Source organism: Paramisgurnus dabryanus, chromosome 7, assembly GCF_030506205.2.
Source record: "Paramisgurnus dabryanus chromosome 7, PD_genome_1.1, whole genome shotgun sequence".
Lineage (NCBI taxonomy): Eukaryota > Metazoa > Chordata > Actinopteri > Cypriniformes > Cobitidae > Paramisgurnus > Paramisgurnus dabryanus.
In genome coordinates, this window is record NC_133343.1 from 23,745,700 (window position 1) to 23,762,416 (window position 16,717).

The window sequence follows — 16,717 nt, forward strand, 5'->3', positions numbered from 1 at the left end:
CATAAATGATTCAAATTCTATCTGGTCGAAGAAGCACGTGGTCCTTTATAAGAACCGCATGCCTGAAGAGATACTCTGAAATGCCTTGTGACAGACTTACTTTGGGAGAGGTTTAGAGGCACCATATGCTGAGCAAGCTACTTGGAAAGTTATTCAATCAAAGATGATTACAAGTTTAACGTACCATATTAAATCCCGGCCAACCCTCTGTAAATATTTCAAGTAGGAAAATGATTGCCAAATATTTCAGAGTGACCTATTGCTAATCATTTAAATTGAGATTTAAATCTTGTTCAACATTTTTTCTACATGAAATGAAACATCAGAGGCATAGTTTGGTAAGTTCAAGTTCAGCACATCAAACATAAACAGTCATGAAAACGATTTCAAAAGGAACCTATTTCAACTATGTCAGGGGAAGACATTTAAATTAAAATCTGGAGAAAAAACTAATAGTATCTAATTGTAAATTCCCTTGGGAATGTATGGAATTAGATTTATTGGACAACGTATTTTAATTTCTCAAATCCCTTGGATCTCGCTGACATTTAATTAACTTTCCATTTTATTTAGACAAATCAGCTCTTTCTCGGTTTAGAAACGACTTAAACTCTGTTGACTCCATCTGTTAAATACCACAAAATAATATGGACTCCTTTGCAAGAACTAATTTACAGATGACTTTACTACACCCACATAATAGTAGATAAATACAAGCTTTATGTGTTGAACTTTATTGTGTTCACGTTATTGTCTCCTTTAGATGAATCATTTCATTGTGTTCCCCATTTTGTAAATCGCTTTGGATAAAAGCGTCTATTAAATGTAAATGCTTTATTTTATTGCTTTAAAGCTAGTCAATATCCCACTTGCATGTTGCTGTAAATTGAATTCCTGTTTATACAAACTAAAGGCAATAATTTTTCTTTTGTAATCAATAGCATGTCATGGATGCAATTTTAAAAATACAGAGTTATTCCTAAAAACTAGAGCTATTCCTCTACTCTCTTGAGATCTAAAATCTGCCTCACAGCAAGAAGGTTCCCGGTTCGAGCCCCGGCTAGGGCAGGTGGCCTTTCTGTGTGGAGTTTCTGCATGTTCTCCCTGTGTCAGCGTGGGTTTACTCCGGGTACTCCGGTTTCCTCCCACAGGCCAAAAACACGCAAGTTAGGCATATTGGAGATACCAAATTGTCCCTCCCCCAACTTGTGTATGAATCAACTCTGAATAAAACTTGTGTATGGATTACCTGGTTCTCGCCATGAATATAGCCGTAGATGCTGGCATGGCATAAGAAATAAAGGAAAAAGGAAGAAGAAGAAGATCTAAAATCTCTCCACACCACAGAGTAGATGTTAAATATCAGGGAGCAAATGTTAAATGTACTGCATGTTTTTGCAGGCAATCTGGGTTCGCATTTTCTTTGTAGATTTTGCATGACCAAAAGATGAAATGGATGCAATTCAAATATGAAAAGGTCCAATTAGGTTCTTTTGAGGTTCAGTTAAAGATAAAACATGGCAGAGTGATGTAAAAAGCAGTCTCACATTAGGTGATGGCTTTTAACATGAGACTGGTGATTTCAGCCCCAGCACTTTGTATAGTCACCAAACTACATGATGTTGAATGTATGAATGGCAGTGAATGACTTAATGATGATGAGACATCCAAACCTTACTATAACTGGAACAAACAAAAATGACATGGAGATGGCATTTAATGTGCACTCTGAAAAAATGTTGGGATACAAACAGTCCAATCTACTGTAGAAAGTATAAAGAACACATATGGTCATATTCACGTTTTTACATTTTCTTTGTTGTGTTAAGTGTGTATTAGTACATGTTAATGATATGCAAAAGGTACATTCCCCTGTAGTAAACGATGACGCGAGTTATCATCTCCAACGTAAATCTTTTTTTCTTGGACTAAAATAAACACACGGATTGTAGGCAACAGTTTACTTCCTGAGATTGGTGCTGTAGACAAAACCGACATTATCATATTTCCTCTCGCTTGGACTCACAGCCTGTAAGTTAACTCCTGTTAGCATTTCATTGTGAGAGAATCTTTCAAACATGGAAAGGAGCATCACATTTCCAGCTGACATCAGAGGTATTCAGGCCAATCACGAACGTACAGATTAGCTGGCCAATCAGGAACACAGTGCTTTTCAAATCTATGAGTTTTGTACAAAATCTGTGTTTCGGGGAGACAGGGAAATCTGGAGCTGCAAAAATGTATGGTTTGTGGAAAATAATGTGTTTTTTAAACCATGAACACATTGTATTACACCACATACACAAAATAACATTGTTTTTTAGCAATTACGGTGCCCTTTAAAATCCTCTGCTGGGAAAACACAATCCAGCAGCTTGTGTTGCTTATTTAATCATTAGGCCAGTATTCACAAAAGGGTAGCTTATATTGATTCAAATAATGGGTTATTTTTATTCTTTGTAATTTAAATAAAAAAAAGAAAAGTTCATAAATAAAATCCATAATATAATATAAAACACATATCAAGAACAACAAACTAAAAACAGTCGCAATGCAGTCACCTGTGAAAAGTCAAAAACAATGGTCTGAAAGTTTCAGCATGCATTGTGTCATGTTCACTTCTTTGGTTAACATTTATTAAAAAAGATGAATGTTTTACTTCGTTTGCTGGATTTATTTATGCGGTTATGTTGTTAATGTTAGTTATTTGTTATATTTAGTTAACATGATTGAAAACTGTGTGTTCAGTGTAGAAGACAGCTATTCAGTAAATTGAATTAGGTGAACTACATCACCCAAAAGTTGAGTAAACTCAAAAAAGCTGAAAATGTAGGTTGAGTAAACTTTTAATTTGTTTACAGTGAGATGACAGTTTTGCGACCTTCCTATATGTAGGGTTGTGCCGATAGACGATGATGCGTTCTTCAGCGATCTTGCGTCCTTGTGTCCTCGCTCTACGTCATCATTAACAGTCGAAGTTCAATTCCAATTCTCAAGAACGCAAGTACAGAGGACGCGTGAAAATATCCGGATGAGTTCTTGATATCGAGGATGCATCGAGTGCAGACTTGCGCACTGAAATCTGGGGAGGTCACGTGACCAGCAGGAAGATTGCACACACCTCAACTCTCACAAGTGCGTTATGTGTTCTCGCGACCTTCTGAGTTCGTTCTTCCAAGGTCACCTGGCCAGACCAGTCTTCACAGGAAAGCAAGTCCATTCATTCTATTCCTAGAATTGAGAAACAGCCGATACTATTGTCTATCGACGATAGTCAGACATTTGCTCAATAACGGGCCTTCATGATGATAGTTGGCATGTTTGCCTATTACAGTTTTAAATAATTATTATTATCATCATCATAGTTTCACATTAATATTCACATTGCATGCTTTTCTTTGCATGAGAGGGCTTGTGGGCTTCACTTTGCGCAAGAGAGCTTGTAATACACGGGCCATGGGCTCCTTCTTGCTACTGAACTTGTAATTCGCGAGGCTTTGACATTTCCTTGCACTAGAGAGGCGCACAGAGGGTTAAAACCAATGAGTGTGTTGTTCCCACCGAAAAAACTTATTTTTTCCACCAATCCAGTGGCTGGTCATAAATGAGTAAAAAACAAACAATAAATAAACGAGTAAACTATTGCCCTGCCCACGATATTATGGTGTATCGGCAATCTCACAGGCTGACGATAGGACGATCTCACTATGGGGCATACCGTTCCACACTACCTATATGAAAGCAGGTGTATCACAGGTTTGCTGTGACTGTCTGTCAGCAGTGGTAGATAATTGCTAAAGGTTGCACAATGTTCAGCAATGATGGGCAGGTGCCACCACTGGAAAACCTCTGCTTTAAATTAACGGCAAGTTTATCTAAAATGTAAAGTTTTTCATGGGTTATGTTTTTTTTTAAAAAGAAAGTCATGTGGAACATTGCATTCCTGTCATCAAGGAAGTGATGTGTCATGATGCAGCACTACTACATAGCTCCCATTATAATCAATGAAGCTGTCTTTACTGCAGGCACGCGACGACAGCTTTGGTGATGATAATGAAAGTGATTTGGTTCAGTTGCATTACTCGCTCTTAGTGTAGTGTGTTTTTACATTTGTGGATCAAATTTGTTAGCTGCCTAGCTTGTTAGCTTTTTAGCAAAGATAGATAGGAAACAATAAAAAGTTTTAAAGGTCCAATGTGTAACTTTTAGAAAGATCTCTTTACAGAAATGCAATATAATGTACATAACGTATCAGTGGTATTTAAAGACCTTACATAATAAACTGCATAGTTTTATTACCTTACATGAGACATTTTTATCTGCATACACCACAGGTATTCTTAGATGGAAGTCGCCATCATGCAATCTCACAGATACAAAAAAAAACATACTGTACCTTTAAATAAATAAATGAGAATACGAGACTAAAAAAGTTTTTCTATTTTTTCTTCGTTGATAAGAACACACGTGAATCTTCGGGGCCGTTTATATGACAATGATACAGAAAAAAACGGGGAACTTTCTTTGCGTTTTGGATATTGGTTTACACAACAACAGCGTTTTTTGAAAGTTATTGTTTTTGTGTATATGAACAAAAGACAAATATGTGAAAACTGTGACATCATGTGCGTACTTATTACATGTTCAGTGTAAGGGCATGCGTGGGTACTTGACAACCATAAAAACAATGGCGGCCTACTAGACTGTGTTTGTGCCACTTAAAGGTGCTCTAAGCGAATTCACGCGTTTTAGGCCGTACATTTTTTTTGTTTCATACATTAAAAATCTCCTCACTATCTGCTAGCTGCCTGTCCCCTGAACACACTGCAAAAAAAAAAAAACGCGGTCTCTGTAGACAGCCCCGGCTCCACAAACGGCAACAAAAACAAAGTGGTCAAACCTTCCACCATGAAACATAACAAAGTGCTCCAGCCAATAAACGACAAGAAGGATTTGTGAGTGGGGTTTGGTGCGTTCATGACTCGTTCAGAAAGCACCGGATGGAGGTGGGAAGGGAGAAGTTAGCTACGCTAATGTCACAGGTAGGGGTGGACCCAGATGTAAATAAGGTCACGCCCCTTTCTCCACCTCGAGGAGATTCCCAAAGCCACCCCAATGACCAGACACACAAGGTAAGCATAAATTAAAATATACTTTATTTAATTTACTTAAAAATAATAAATAGGGAAGGGAAACAGGGGAACTTAAAATAACGGCCACTCTAGACTCTCCTCCTTCGGCTCAATATCTCAGCATTCACGTTGGCTCTCTTTCTCTCCACAGACGGCTGCTGGAATACAGGGACACAGTGAATCGTTCTCAAGACGTTTGATCACCTCTGCGCTGATTACAGCTTCCAGGTAGGTATGGCTCTCTCCAAAGCTCCATATCTCAGTGTTCACGTTGGCTCTCTTTCTCTCCACAGATGGCTGCTAGGGTACAGGGACACAGTGAATCGTTCTCAAGTCGTTTGCTCACCTCTGCGCTGATTACAGCTTCCAGGTAGGTATGGCTCTCTCCAAAGCTCAATATCTCAGTGTTCACGTTGGCTCTCTTTAATGCAGCGATTTAGCAATGGTTTGTACTGGGACGCCGGGGGCCAAGACCCTCTCGGCGAACTCGTTGATGAACAGAGGGGCGAGAACCACGCCGGCACACCGGGTCGAACGCTGCCCGTTCCTCGAGACCCGTTGGTCAATCGAAAACTGGACCGGGGCGCCCTTTCGTCGAGACCTCGGGCCAGCGGATCTCTCCTGCCTCTACTCTGTGATGATGAAAGAACACAGGTAAGTGAACAATAATAGTTACAGTACTCACACACACTGCTACTCGCACAGTTCTTCGTCGCCACTCTGTAGTTCTGTGGAACTGAAAGCACACTACAGCAGTATTATACAGGGTTTTCTAGCGCCGTTCTTTCCTCTTCACCGTCCCGGGACGAGTGACTGAAAACGGGATTACGTCAAACAGGACACAGCACTCACACTGCAATACACGGCATTACACAGCACCACTTCAAGTGAAAATGTCCACAGACTCACCCCACCACGCTCAGTGCACACAATAGACACCCGTCCTCTTCCACGTCGCTCTGGGCGAGAAATAGGGAAATGGTAGATGGCCTAGCGTTTGTTTGCTGTCGTTGCTGTAGCTGCTTTCCCACGGAAACCTTCGGCTCACCCACCACGCTGGTCCAGGGGTAGGGCCACTCGATCTCTCTCTTAAGAACACTCAAACAAGGAATCAATCCAATATGTATATCAACATTCACTTCAAGGGTTTTGGTTACTCACGATCTCTATCTTTCTTCGTCCTAGGTTGTCTTCATGCCAACAGTAACTCAGGCAGCTAGACAGGGCGCTTTCCAGTCACAAACACCACTTTTCCCACAGATATATACTCACAGTGGTAAGTTTTCCTCTCCTTCCGTTTCTCTCAAACAATGTCAGTGTCCGGCTAGTACTTCACCTTTAAGGTCTTCGATGTCCTCATTTCCATCGATCAGCACATCAGTGGATAACATCAGCGATTTCGGGGTGCTCCTTTTTAAAAGATCCACGACTTGCCTTCCTTTCACCCTCTGTGACTCTGTCCTCTTTCCGCCCGCTTCAGCGGTCGCCGGATCAACAGAGCTTCGGGCTCTTCAAAAGGTGCGTGTCTTTGTCTGCCATTGGCAGAGGAGCTTCCCCGTGTCACTCGCCTCTCGTGTCTGAGTCTGCTGCTTTGTGTTCTTGCAGAGCTACTTATTCATCTCCCTCTCACACAGCCTCCAATCACACTTCACTCGCTTAACTCTTTACACCTGTGGCTCGTGAAGCCCTAACAGCGTCGCCCTGGAAACCAGGAAGTAACAAGGTCCATCTTCATATGCGGCCCGGTGGGGAAACTTCCGGGCGGAACCAAAACTTCCCAAACTTTGGTTCCGCCCTTAAAAGATCGTCACCTTGTGACACTAACTTGACATTGCCATCAACGGGCCTGAATTGCATAATACAGCATTTTAGTTTTTTTTTTCGCGAATCCATGTAAACGTGGATGATTTTGACAATGTTGACTTATTTAAATTATAAAAAACACAAAGAAAAGTGTTTTTCTTTTTTCTTCACAACATTGTTGTGTAAATGTAGTATTTTATTTATAATATATCAAATAAGTTTGATCTATTTTTGCTACAAAGCATGCTTCGTGAGGTAGACGTTTGTCAGAATGGAGGGGCTTCGTTGTTTCACCTACACAGCCATTAACCCAGCCGCTGCGTTAAACACAGACAGTGTATGGAGAATGGAGAACCAACCGAACATATTAAGCTGACAGCAGTCCTGTGGTCCGAAACCAACCAAGAATGACAGATAGTCTATAGTGTTTAATTATACAGCTACAGGGTAGACTAGAGCTTCCTCACAGCACTAGTAAACTCAGGTGCTTAAGCTTATTAGTCTCTTACAAAGTATAAATATTGATATGTTGTAAAGCATATTGTAAATATTGTGGTATTGTTTTTTAAATGTCTTTTTATAAGTACCTATATAAATAGAAATATGCCTTATTAATATCAATATATGAGATAAGCGATTAAACCAGACTGCATGTTTTTCTTGTTTGTGTCTAAACCACTGTGTATATCTAGGGGTGAGATTGTGATTTGCAACCAAAGGCTCAGTTCACAGCTCACCCGTCCATTTCTTAACGCATAGTGAAGCTACGGTAGCTGCCACAGGATAAACACGTCATCGTCTGAGACACATAGTGACAAAGCGTGCTCTATAGAGCTTCTCATTTACTTTTAATGGGTGACGTCATGCGTTGCTGAACTAAATTGTGGATTTGTCAACGTCGCGTTACTGCCGTTGTTCATGGCAGATGTTGAACATTTTTTCAACTTTTCAAGCGCCAGCACGTGTGTCAGCCAATCAGATCGCCTTATGCCAGCCAATAACATTTGTGACCCGTCACGGAAACCAGGGACACAAGTCGGCAGCAAAAGTTTCGAGAAAATGAGAATCAAAGTTTTTTTTTTCAAAATCTGTGATTTTCGTTTTATTGCAGAATCTGTTAGTTGAGATCACGAAGAAGCCTCTCCATGTTTGAGATAGCAATTTATGTATATTTAAAAGCGTACATTTTGCGGTTGAAATCTGCATGTTTTTCCGGATATTCTAGCGTGCAGCGGGGGCGTCATTGTCTGTGTGTATATTTACATACTGGATAAGCTTGTGTTTTCGCCTCCGCCCCCACAGGGAACAGCGTGACTACTGAATAAGGATAGTTTGCCCAAAACTGAAAATAATGTCATTAATGACTTACCCTTATGTTGTTCTAAACTCGGAAGACCTCGGTTCATCTTCGGAACACAGTTTAAGATGCTTTAACTTTAGATTTAGTCCGAGAGCTTTCTGTTTCCTCCATTGAAAATCTATGTACGGTTTCCATGTCCAGAAAGGTAATAAAAACATCATCAAAGTAGTCCATGTGACATCAGTGGGTCAGTAAGATTGTGTTGAAGAATCGAAAATACAGTTTGGTCCAAAAATAGCAAGAATTACGACTTTATTCAGCATTGTCTTCTCTTCCGGCTCGAGCCTGAAGTCACGTGACTGTAGTGACGCGGCTGCCCTGTTCCTCAGACATGTTTGCTTAGTTTTATTTTATTTTTTCAAACTTATAGCGTGCGTCTCACCAGACTGTAAATGAAGCTCGGGCGCACAAAACAAAAGAAAAATAAAAGAAGCTGGGGGGCGGAACGAATAACAGCCGCATCGTACGTCAGCCGCGTCACTGACTTTATGGGGCGCCGCAGTCGGATGACGTCAAAGTACCGCAAGAGCTCTTCGAAATCTTACGGAGTAGTTTAATTTCGACTCGCTCTCGCGGTACTTTGACGTCTTGCAGCACAGCATGAAGTCAAACTCATAAGTTACACAGAGATCGTTGAACTCTTTATATAATTGGCTACATGTTTTGTCTATCAATATTTTCCATGAAGTCATTGGCTGATGGAGGAACGAGCGAGCGATTGGTAACATCCCTTTAGGACTGTTTTTGGATTATCTATTATACTACCTCCCTATTTTTAATAAAAAATTTGAAGGCGGGTTCATGTGTTTAACGGAACGCAAATACCAGACTGTAATCTGATATACCCTTACATGTTACGATGTAAATAGTCCTCAGATTGTATATTATATTGTATTACCAGAAGTTCATGCGAAATCTGATGTAAACAATAGACTATATATCTATATTTCACAGATTATACGCATTTGTGGACAAAAATCATTGGATGATTCACACATCTGAAACAGACTGGATTCGACACGCATCAGACTTTCTGTCAACGTTAACCCTTTCCCTCTGTGTGAATGTACCGCAAGGGTTACTGTAGAAACATGGTGGCGCAAAATGGCGACTTCCATGTAAGGGGACCTACGGTGTATGTACTGTAGATAAAAACTGCTCATTCTAAGGTAATGAAAATGATACAGTTCATATTATAAGGTCTTTATACACTAGTGATCTAATAGTCATGTATATTATATTGCATTTTTTTCAAGAGATCTTTCTTAAAGTTACACAATACTACATTAAAGCCATTAGTGGTCTCCAACCATTTTTTTCCTTTGTGTAAGGTTTGCATTTGTTACAAATGAGCTAATGAAATATTTTAAATGAATGCTTTGTATTTGATAATTTACTCACGTGGCAGATAGAAGTGTAATATACCTAAATGTACATCCAGCCAATAGTTTTCACAAAGTAAACCCCTTCAGAGTGATATATGACTGATCACCCTGTCTGGGTTTACTCTGCAATAACAACGGACTGGCTGTATATCATCCATTATATTATAATACAATACATATTAAGTACTATAATTTGCTGTCCTATATTTAAATATCCAATACTTGGTGCCACAACTAACTGCTCTAGTGTTATTAAACATGTCAAGAAATGGATTTGCCAGCAATTATCTTACTACTTTAATTAAAAATGTGACTTACACAACTCTGTGCAGTCTAAGAATGGCCACGGACAAGCCTTGCTTGCTGTTTGATGGATTGTGAGTTTGTTACTTTAATTCCACATCCTATTTTAATAGTCCCAAACAACGAGTAGAGTCAGGGATGCTTAGGAATCGAGGGCAAGATTATGTCCCTTTGTTCAGCACTACTACAGTACATCACTTTTACCAGTACTTATAACAGAAGGCCAGAGGGCACTCGGCTGAACACACTGTGCCAGCCCAGTCGCAGGAATGTGAGCAGCGTTCTCTAATGCAAAGGCTCAGCGGGTTTGGTTGTTTTTGAATTCAACTGATGAACATCTCATTGGTCAAAATAGCTCCCGCTATGCTACCATTTCTTGTCCTAGGATGTGGGGATTTGCCAGTATAAGAAACATATGCTATGCAAATATAAAAGTTGTTTAAATGTAGAATAGTGTATTTTGTTGGGCGAAACACTCAAAGTATAGCACATAAATTTCCTTTAGATATAGTGGAGATTGTAGCAGAAATATTCCAGTGGTATAAAGGTTCCTGTATAGCTCAGTGCTACAGCATTACATTATCAGTAAAAAAGGTCATACATTTGAAGGGAACACAGATACTGATTAAAAAATGTATATCTTATAAGGCACTGTAAGTTGCTTTGGATAAAAGCATCAAATGTAAAGATGCTGTTATAATACACCTTTTGTTTATGAGTGTTGGTTGTAGAGTAGATCTTTCGAATACTTTGCGTTTGAATATTTGATACAGATACGTTTTTAGATCTTCAAGGAAATGTTTTATAACAATGACAAAGGCAAGTTGTTAAACGCTCAATTTGTGTTGTTGATGTGAGCCGTCAGTGTTAATGGATTCATCTGTCTGTTGCAGAAGAATGAGCCTGTTTTTTGGACTGCGGAGGAAGTGCATCACTTTCATGTCATATCCTGAAAAAAATTGCCTTAAGGGGATATAGTTCACCCCGAAAACTTAAATGCCAAGCTTTACAACAAAAGTCATATTCAAAAGCGATTTAAAATAAAAAATTTACTTTTACTTAAAACCACAGCACAGGCATGCTTTGTTAAATTCTAGGGAGAATATATAGTTAAAGTCTGCGTAAAGTCCAATATTAAATGTATTCTCTGTTTGTCACACCACAGAAAATGTGTTATTAAACACTAAGCCAAATTTGAATGATAAAAAATACGGCAAGTAAATAAAATAAGGCAAACTAGACAGGATTCTCTGCTATCAAACACTGGGGTCCACTGTCTGCCCTGAAAACATACCCACAAGCGGGAAATTTGCCATACTAGTTGTTCAGTACTAGTTTACAGTCTTTGTAACATGTTTTAGCAGTAAATATCTAAAATGTATAATGTGTTTAAAATAGGGCTGCAATTAATGATTATTTTTATAATTGATTAATCGGGTGATTATTTTTTCGATATATCGATTAAGCAGGGAATCTAATTTAGCCTAACATAAATATTTACTTATTATATTTTTCAATTATTATAACTAGGGATGTCCCAATCAGGTTTTTTGCCCGCACGCGTTGCTGTTTCTGTGTGGAGTCAAAAGGGTCTAACTCTGTGCCAGCGCATAACTATACTGCCATACAAAGCCAAAGCGCAGTAACTACGCATTTGGTCAAAATTGAGTTAAGGATTGAAATGGGCTTTGTGAGATATGATGTGTCTTATGACAAAGTCTCCTGGTTCAATTTTGTCCCATTTTTGAGAAACGTGTGTGCCAAAATTGCAGTAACATGTTTGACCTGCTGGTGTTTCTTGGTTTCAGTGCGTAGTTACTGCACTTAGCTTTTGTAGGGCAGTATAGATGTGTTAAAAAATAATGAGAATATATATAGGATATATAGTATATATGTCCTGATGACAGCAAAGCCACTGGTGTGTTTCAATGACATTTTGGACCTCTGATAAGATTTTATAAGTTTCAGCTTTAAAGGAACACGCCCACATTTTGGGAATTTAGCTTATTCACCGTATCCCCCAGAGTTAGATAAGTCCATACATACCTTAATTCATCTCCGTGCGTGCTGTAACTCTGTCTGACGCAGCCCCCAGCATAGCTTAGCACAAAGACTGGAAGTGAATGGCTCCAGCTAGAAAACTGCTCCCAATAAGTGACAAAATAACACGAACATTTTCCTATTTATGTGTTGTGATTTGTATAGTCACACTGTGTACAAATAACAAGGTCATATGAGACACAGCTATCTTTTAACAGTATATATATATACTGGGAACTATTTTCTCAGAAGGCGAAGCACTGCTACTTGGGCGGAGTGATTTCTGGTTTAATTCTCGATTATACAAATAAATAATAAAACCACATTCACACAAATACACACAAAAAAAAATGTATTCAAATGAAAGGAAGCCTGTCCCGTTTGCACAAAAGTAATAATTTGCTTATTAATTCTAACAGTTCTGAATTAAAAACGCATTTAATAAGTTATTTACGTGGTCTATGTAAATATATAAGTATAATATGATATATTAAAACTTTTATTGGTGTGGTCTCTCACTCTGTCATCCATGAAAGCCCACTGGTCGCGTATCCTGTGCATTAGATGCGCCAATGTCTCATCAATTTATTTAATTCTATTTTTGCCTTAAAATATTTCACTGCCATTGATTTGTCTCAAGACACACACCAGTAATGTTTTTTTGTAAGTTATGTTTTTTGAAAAAATCCTTTAATGTCCTAATATAAATAAGGCCTAATGGGATGTGCTGGTGAGGGAATTCTGTCACAGATTAAAGGAAAACACCACAGTTTTTTCAATATTTTACTATGTCCTTACCTCAACTTAGACGAATTAATACATATCTATCTTTTATTTTTGCCATAAAATATTTCACTGCCATTGTTTTGTCTCGAGATGCACACCAGTAATGTATTTTGTAAATTATGTATTTTGTAAATTATTAAATGTCCTAATATAAAAAAACCTAATCTAAACCCTATCTGGGAAACCAACCCTATATGTTTTAACATTGTTGTTAAATTAAACCATGTGTTTATTTTTAATACATTGTTTGAACCAGTTATTATTGTCTCATAATTATTGTCATCATAAATGGTTTTGCCCACTTAGGTCTATTTTTATTACCAAAAAATATCAGATTACTTGATCATCATCGTTTACCAAAATGATTGCTAGTGAAACCGCTAGATTGGTTAAAAAAATGTTGTGATTTTAGTTAAAATGCTGTTTTTCTTCATATATTTTATCTTTGGGGATTTCTTAAAACTTTATATGACGTTTAAGGTGAAAACTCTTGTAACATCAGCAAAGTGTAAAAATCTTGTCTGATCTAATTCTCGTGAACCCAATCTCGTTTCATCTTGCGTGTCTTGTCACATCCCTAGAAAATACAACTTGTTTTTGTCAAGAAAAATAAAAGGTTCTAAAAAACACATGGATGCTTGCACACTGGACTATAAAATTGGACTTTATTGTCGTAATAGGTCTTAAATTTCATTCATAGTAGTCTTAAAAAGGTCTTAAAAAGTCTTAAATTTGACTTGGTGAAACCTGCAGAAACCCTGACTGAAAACGCATTACTAACTATTAACCATTTAAACTGAAGCTATGGCTGTATAGAAGCACCTCATAATTTTACTGTCCAATCCTAAACAAGTTGCATGTTTTTAATGCAACGTCTGCAAATGTAGCTTTTATTTGCAAAGTAGTTCTTCTGAAAGTGATTCAGTTCTCCATTGGCCTCAAGTCTCCATCTTTACAGGGGAATGTTATTGTAGGCGACACACAAGCTTGACGTCACATGCAGGTGCTACAGGCAGCCAGCTCAATCTCTTACTGGCCACAGAGGAATTCACGTCGGCACTGTTTACCAGCATTTCCCTACCTTTTGCTTATTTGCAGATGAAAGTTCTGTTGCAAAACACAGGGTCTGGGTACAGTGGCTGGAAATTGTTCATTTAACAGGACAACCTCCTATGAAAGCGTTCTCTCAGATATTTATAACCGTTGCTTAAAGGGCTTAGAACGTGGCGTTCAAAACAGCCGACCTCAGCGTAGTGAAATGGAGCAAAATGATGACATATTGAGATGGGTTTTCGAAAGCAAACTTATATAACTTGACTAGGCATCTTAAAAACTTATAGTACTAAGGGTACAAGATTATAAAAACATATGCATTGCAACCGTCATAAACATACATAGTGCATGTTTACATAGGAAAAATAATTATAAATAAGAGCAGATGGATGCAAGAACGTGTTATGCGGGAGTGACCACAGGTTTGTAAAGTCTTTATGACTGATATATATTTATATAAACACACTTCAATAATTACAGTGTAACAGAATAATCACTGACTAATTATTTTCTACTTCTACTATATATTAAAGGCACAATAGATTTTCACAACTAGAGTTCACTATTTCACAATAACAAAGGCGAAGCTTAGGGCGCACTCACACTATCCAAACCAAACCATGCCCCAGCACGATTTTTCACCCATCCCTAAATAAAGCGCTCTCTTAACACTGGAACCAATCGTAATGTTAAGTCTTTGTTTTTTATTCATAGTCGTTTGGTGCACGATGACACACAGCCCTCTCACATGCCATCATATTGCTTGGTTGGTCTGTCGCATGTGCAGCTCAGACATTCACGTTACCCTGCTGCGGGCATCAGAAGGTTTTTACGAAGGCAGATGAAGGTAAGTGGTCGCGCAAGTGACGTCTCTCCTTTTAAACAGCATTTTAAAACCTGTTGCTCATGTGCAAATCTCTTTTTGCCTTTACAGAGTATGTATTTTTATGAGAACCCGCTCCGGTCCAAACAGCGCGATGCGTCTTCACATCCCCATCACACAGCGTATACAACACATATCTATTGCGGACAATTGCATCGGACAGCCTGTCATAATAGTGCATGTGTACAGAACGATCTCTCTCACATCTTAACCCTTGTGGGTTGTTCAAATTCACTACCCTTTCAGGTTGTTCGTGTACAAAAACGGCCACTAAATTAAACGGCTGTAAAAAAATGTTTTCTATTTTTTTTCATAAATTTGTTAATCAAACTCAGAACTGATCAAAACTACCAAATGTTTAAAAAAAATCCATGATTTTAACTCTTTTATTTCCAAGTTCATAAGTGGTGTCACTGATTTATGGGGGAAAAACACACAAATTGACCGATTTTCAAAATAAAAATTGATTGTGGACTGGATTTTTCTTTACCTTTTTTACAGGCTAGGGCAGGCCAAAGATTGGTAAAAACATTGGCTTTGATGCATTTTTAGTTTTTGTGCAGCATCAGTTTAAATTTTTTTCTCCCTAATTAGTTGTTCGTGGCTTTTTTTGCCCCATTGACGTCCATTATAATGACATTTTTTGATTGCAAAGCAATGACACCTTATTATCATGCATTCTTGATTGTTGGCTGTTTTTCCTTTTGCTAAGAGGTAAAATTTGTCATTTTTACTTTTGATCACCATGTGGCACCATTAACCCTTTAGTAGGCCTGTGCAAAAACAGAGCTTGATTTCTGGCTTGTACATCGCTTGTATAACCTAAAGATGCTATGTGAAAATTTGTAACAGAAAATAATGGTTTTCATCTTGTCACTTTCTTGGTATAGAAAACACATTTTATACCCCATTAAGTCAAAATAGATTTATTGCATTTTGGAAACAAACTCTTCAAATATTCTTGATCGGACCATCCCTAGCTAAAATTGTTGCTTTAAAAGCTGTTGGTAGTGATAAAGTGCACTTCCCTGTAATAACCAATCATTAACAATGTATCTAAGATAGCTAATTTCTGTACAATAACAGTTTGTGACTGACTGTGGGTAAGTGTTACTGTAGTAAAGGTTTACAATGGCCTTTGAAATTGCTACTTTTCTCTTCTTTCTCCCTCAGTGACATCACTCTTGTGTCATTCGCCAATACATAAACATTTATAAAAATGCCAGAGGGTTTTTTGAAAGCTTCCACTGAAAATCAGATAAACAGGGATATTTTCTCAGGAGAGTTGGCCTGAGCCAACAAAAATGCTGATCATATTAAGTAGAAAAATCCATGGCAGTAAAAAACAATAAAAAATATTTGCATAGAAATACTCCTTTTGTTTTCCACAGAAGAAGAGGGGGTTTGAGGTGAATTCACCTCATTTTGACTGTTAAATATTGCATGTCACTGTTTCTAGGGCTAAATAGACCTGGCTTTGTTTTGACATTAATATAACATGTGTACATTTTTCTGTCAGTGTTGTATTCATGGTGGATCATTGAAAGGGTTGTATGATACAGTATGCCAGCTGAACTATTTATCAAATCCAATCGCATGCAAGATATGTTCATTTTTTTTAAACGGCACTGGAAAAAGAACCATTTAGCAGATGCTTTTCAAATGTTAAAGCTCATAAGATAAGATTCCTCAAATGGTTTTATGTTTTTAATTTGAAAGCCTTTCAGGTTAATCTCCAAATAAAAGATACATTTTTGGATGGGCCTTTATTACACAAACACGTCAAATAGCGTAGCCAAAAATTAATGAAATTAGAAAATGTGCTTGGTGAAAGAAAATGGCAAATCATTATCACAGATGTTTGAGGAAATTAAGGTGCTTTTGCCATCCTGTATAAGGAAGACAAATCTGTTGGGCTCACATTAAAACCCAGTTATTGATGTTCCCTGATTACACCTCGAAAGTTCAAGCC

The 16,717-nt window shown here is 38.1% G+C and overlaps 1 long non-coding RNA gene across 1 annotated transcript in view; it reads left to right on the plus strand.

The window, feature by feature from the left end:
• The window catches only part of LOC141282409 (uncharacterized), a 45,879-nt gene extending 30,450 nt beyond the window's left edge, over positions 1-15,429 (plus strand). The window contains exons 2-3 of the long non-coding RNA XR_012337049.1: positions 14,577-14,709; positions 14,797-15,429. This is a non-coding gene — a long non-coding RNA (uncharacterized lncRNA). The remainder of the gene's footprint in view (positions 1-14,576; positions 14,710-14,796) is intronic.
• Positions 15,430-16,717: the final 1,288 nt, after the last annotated feature.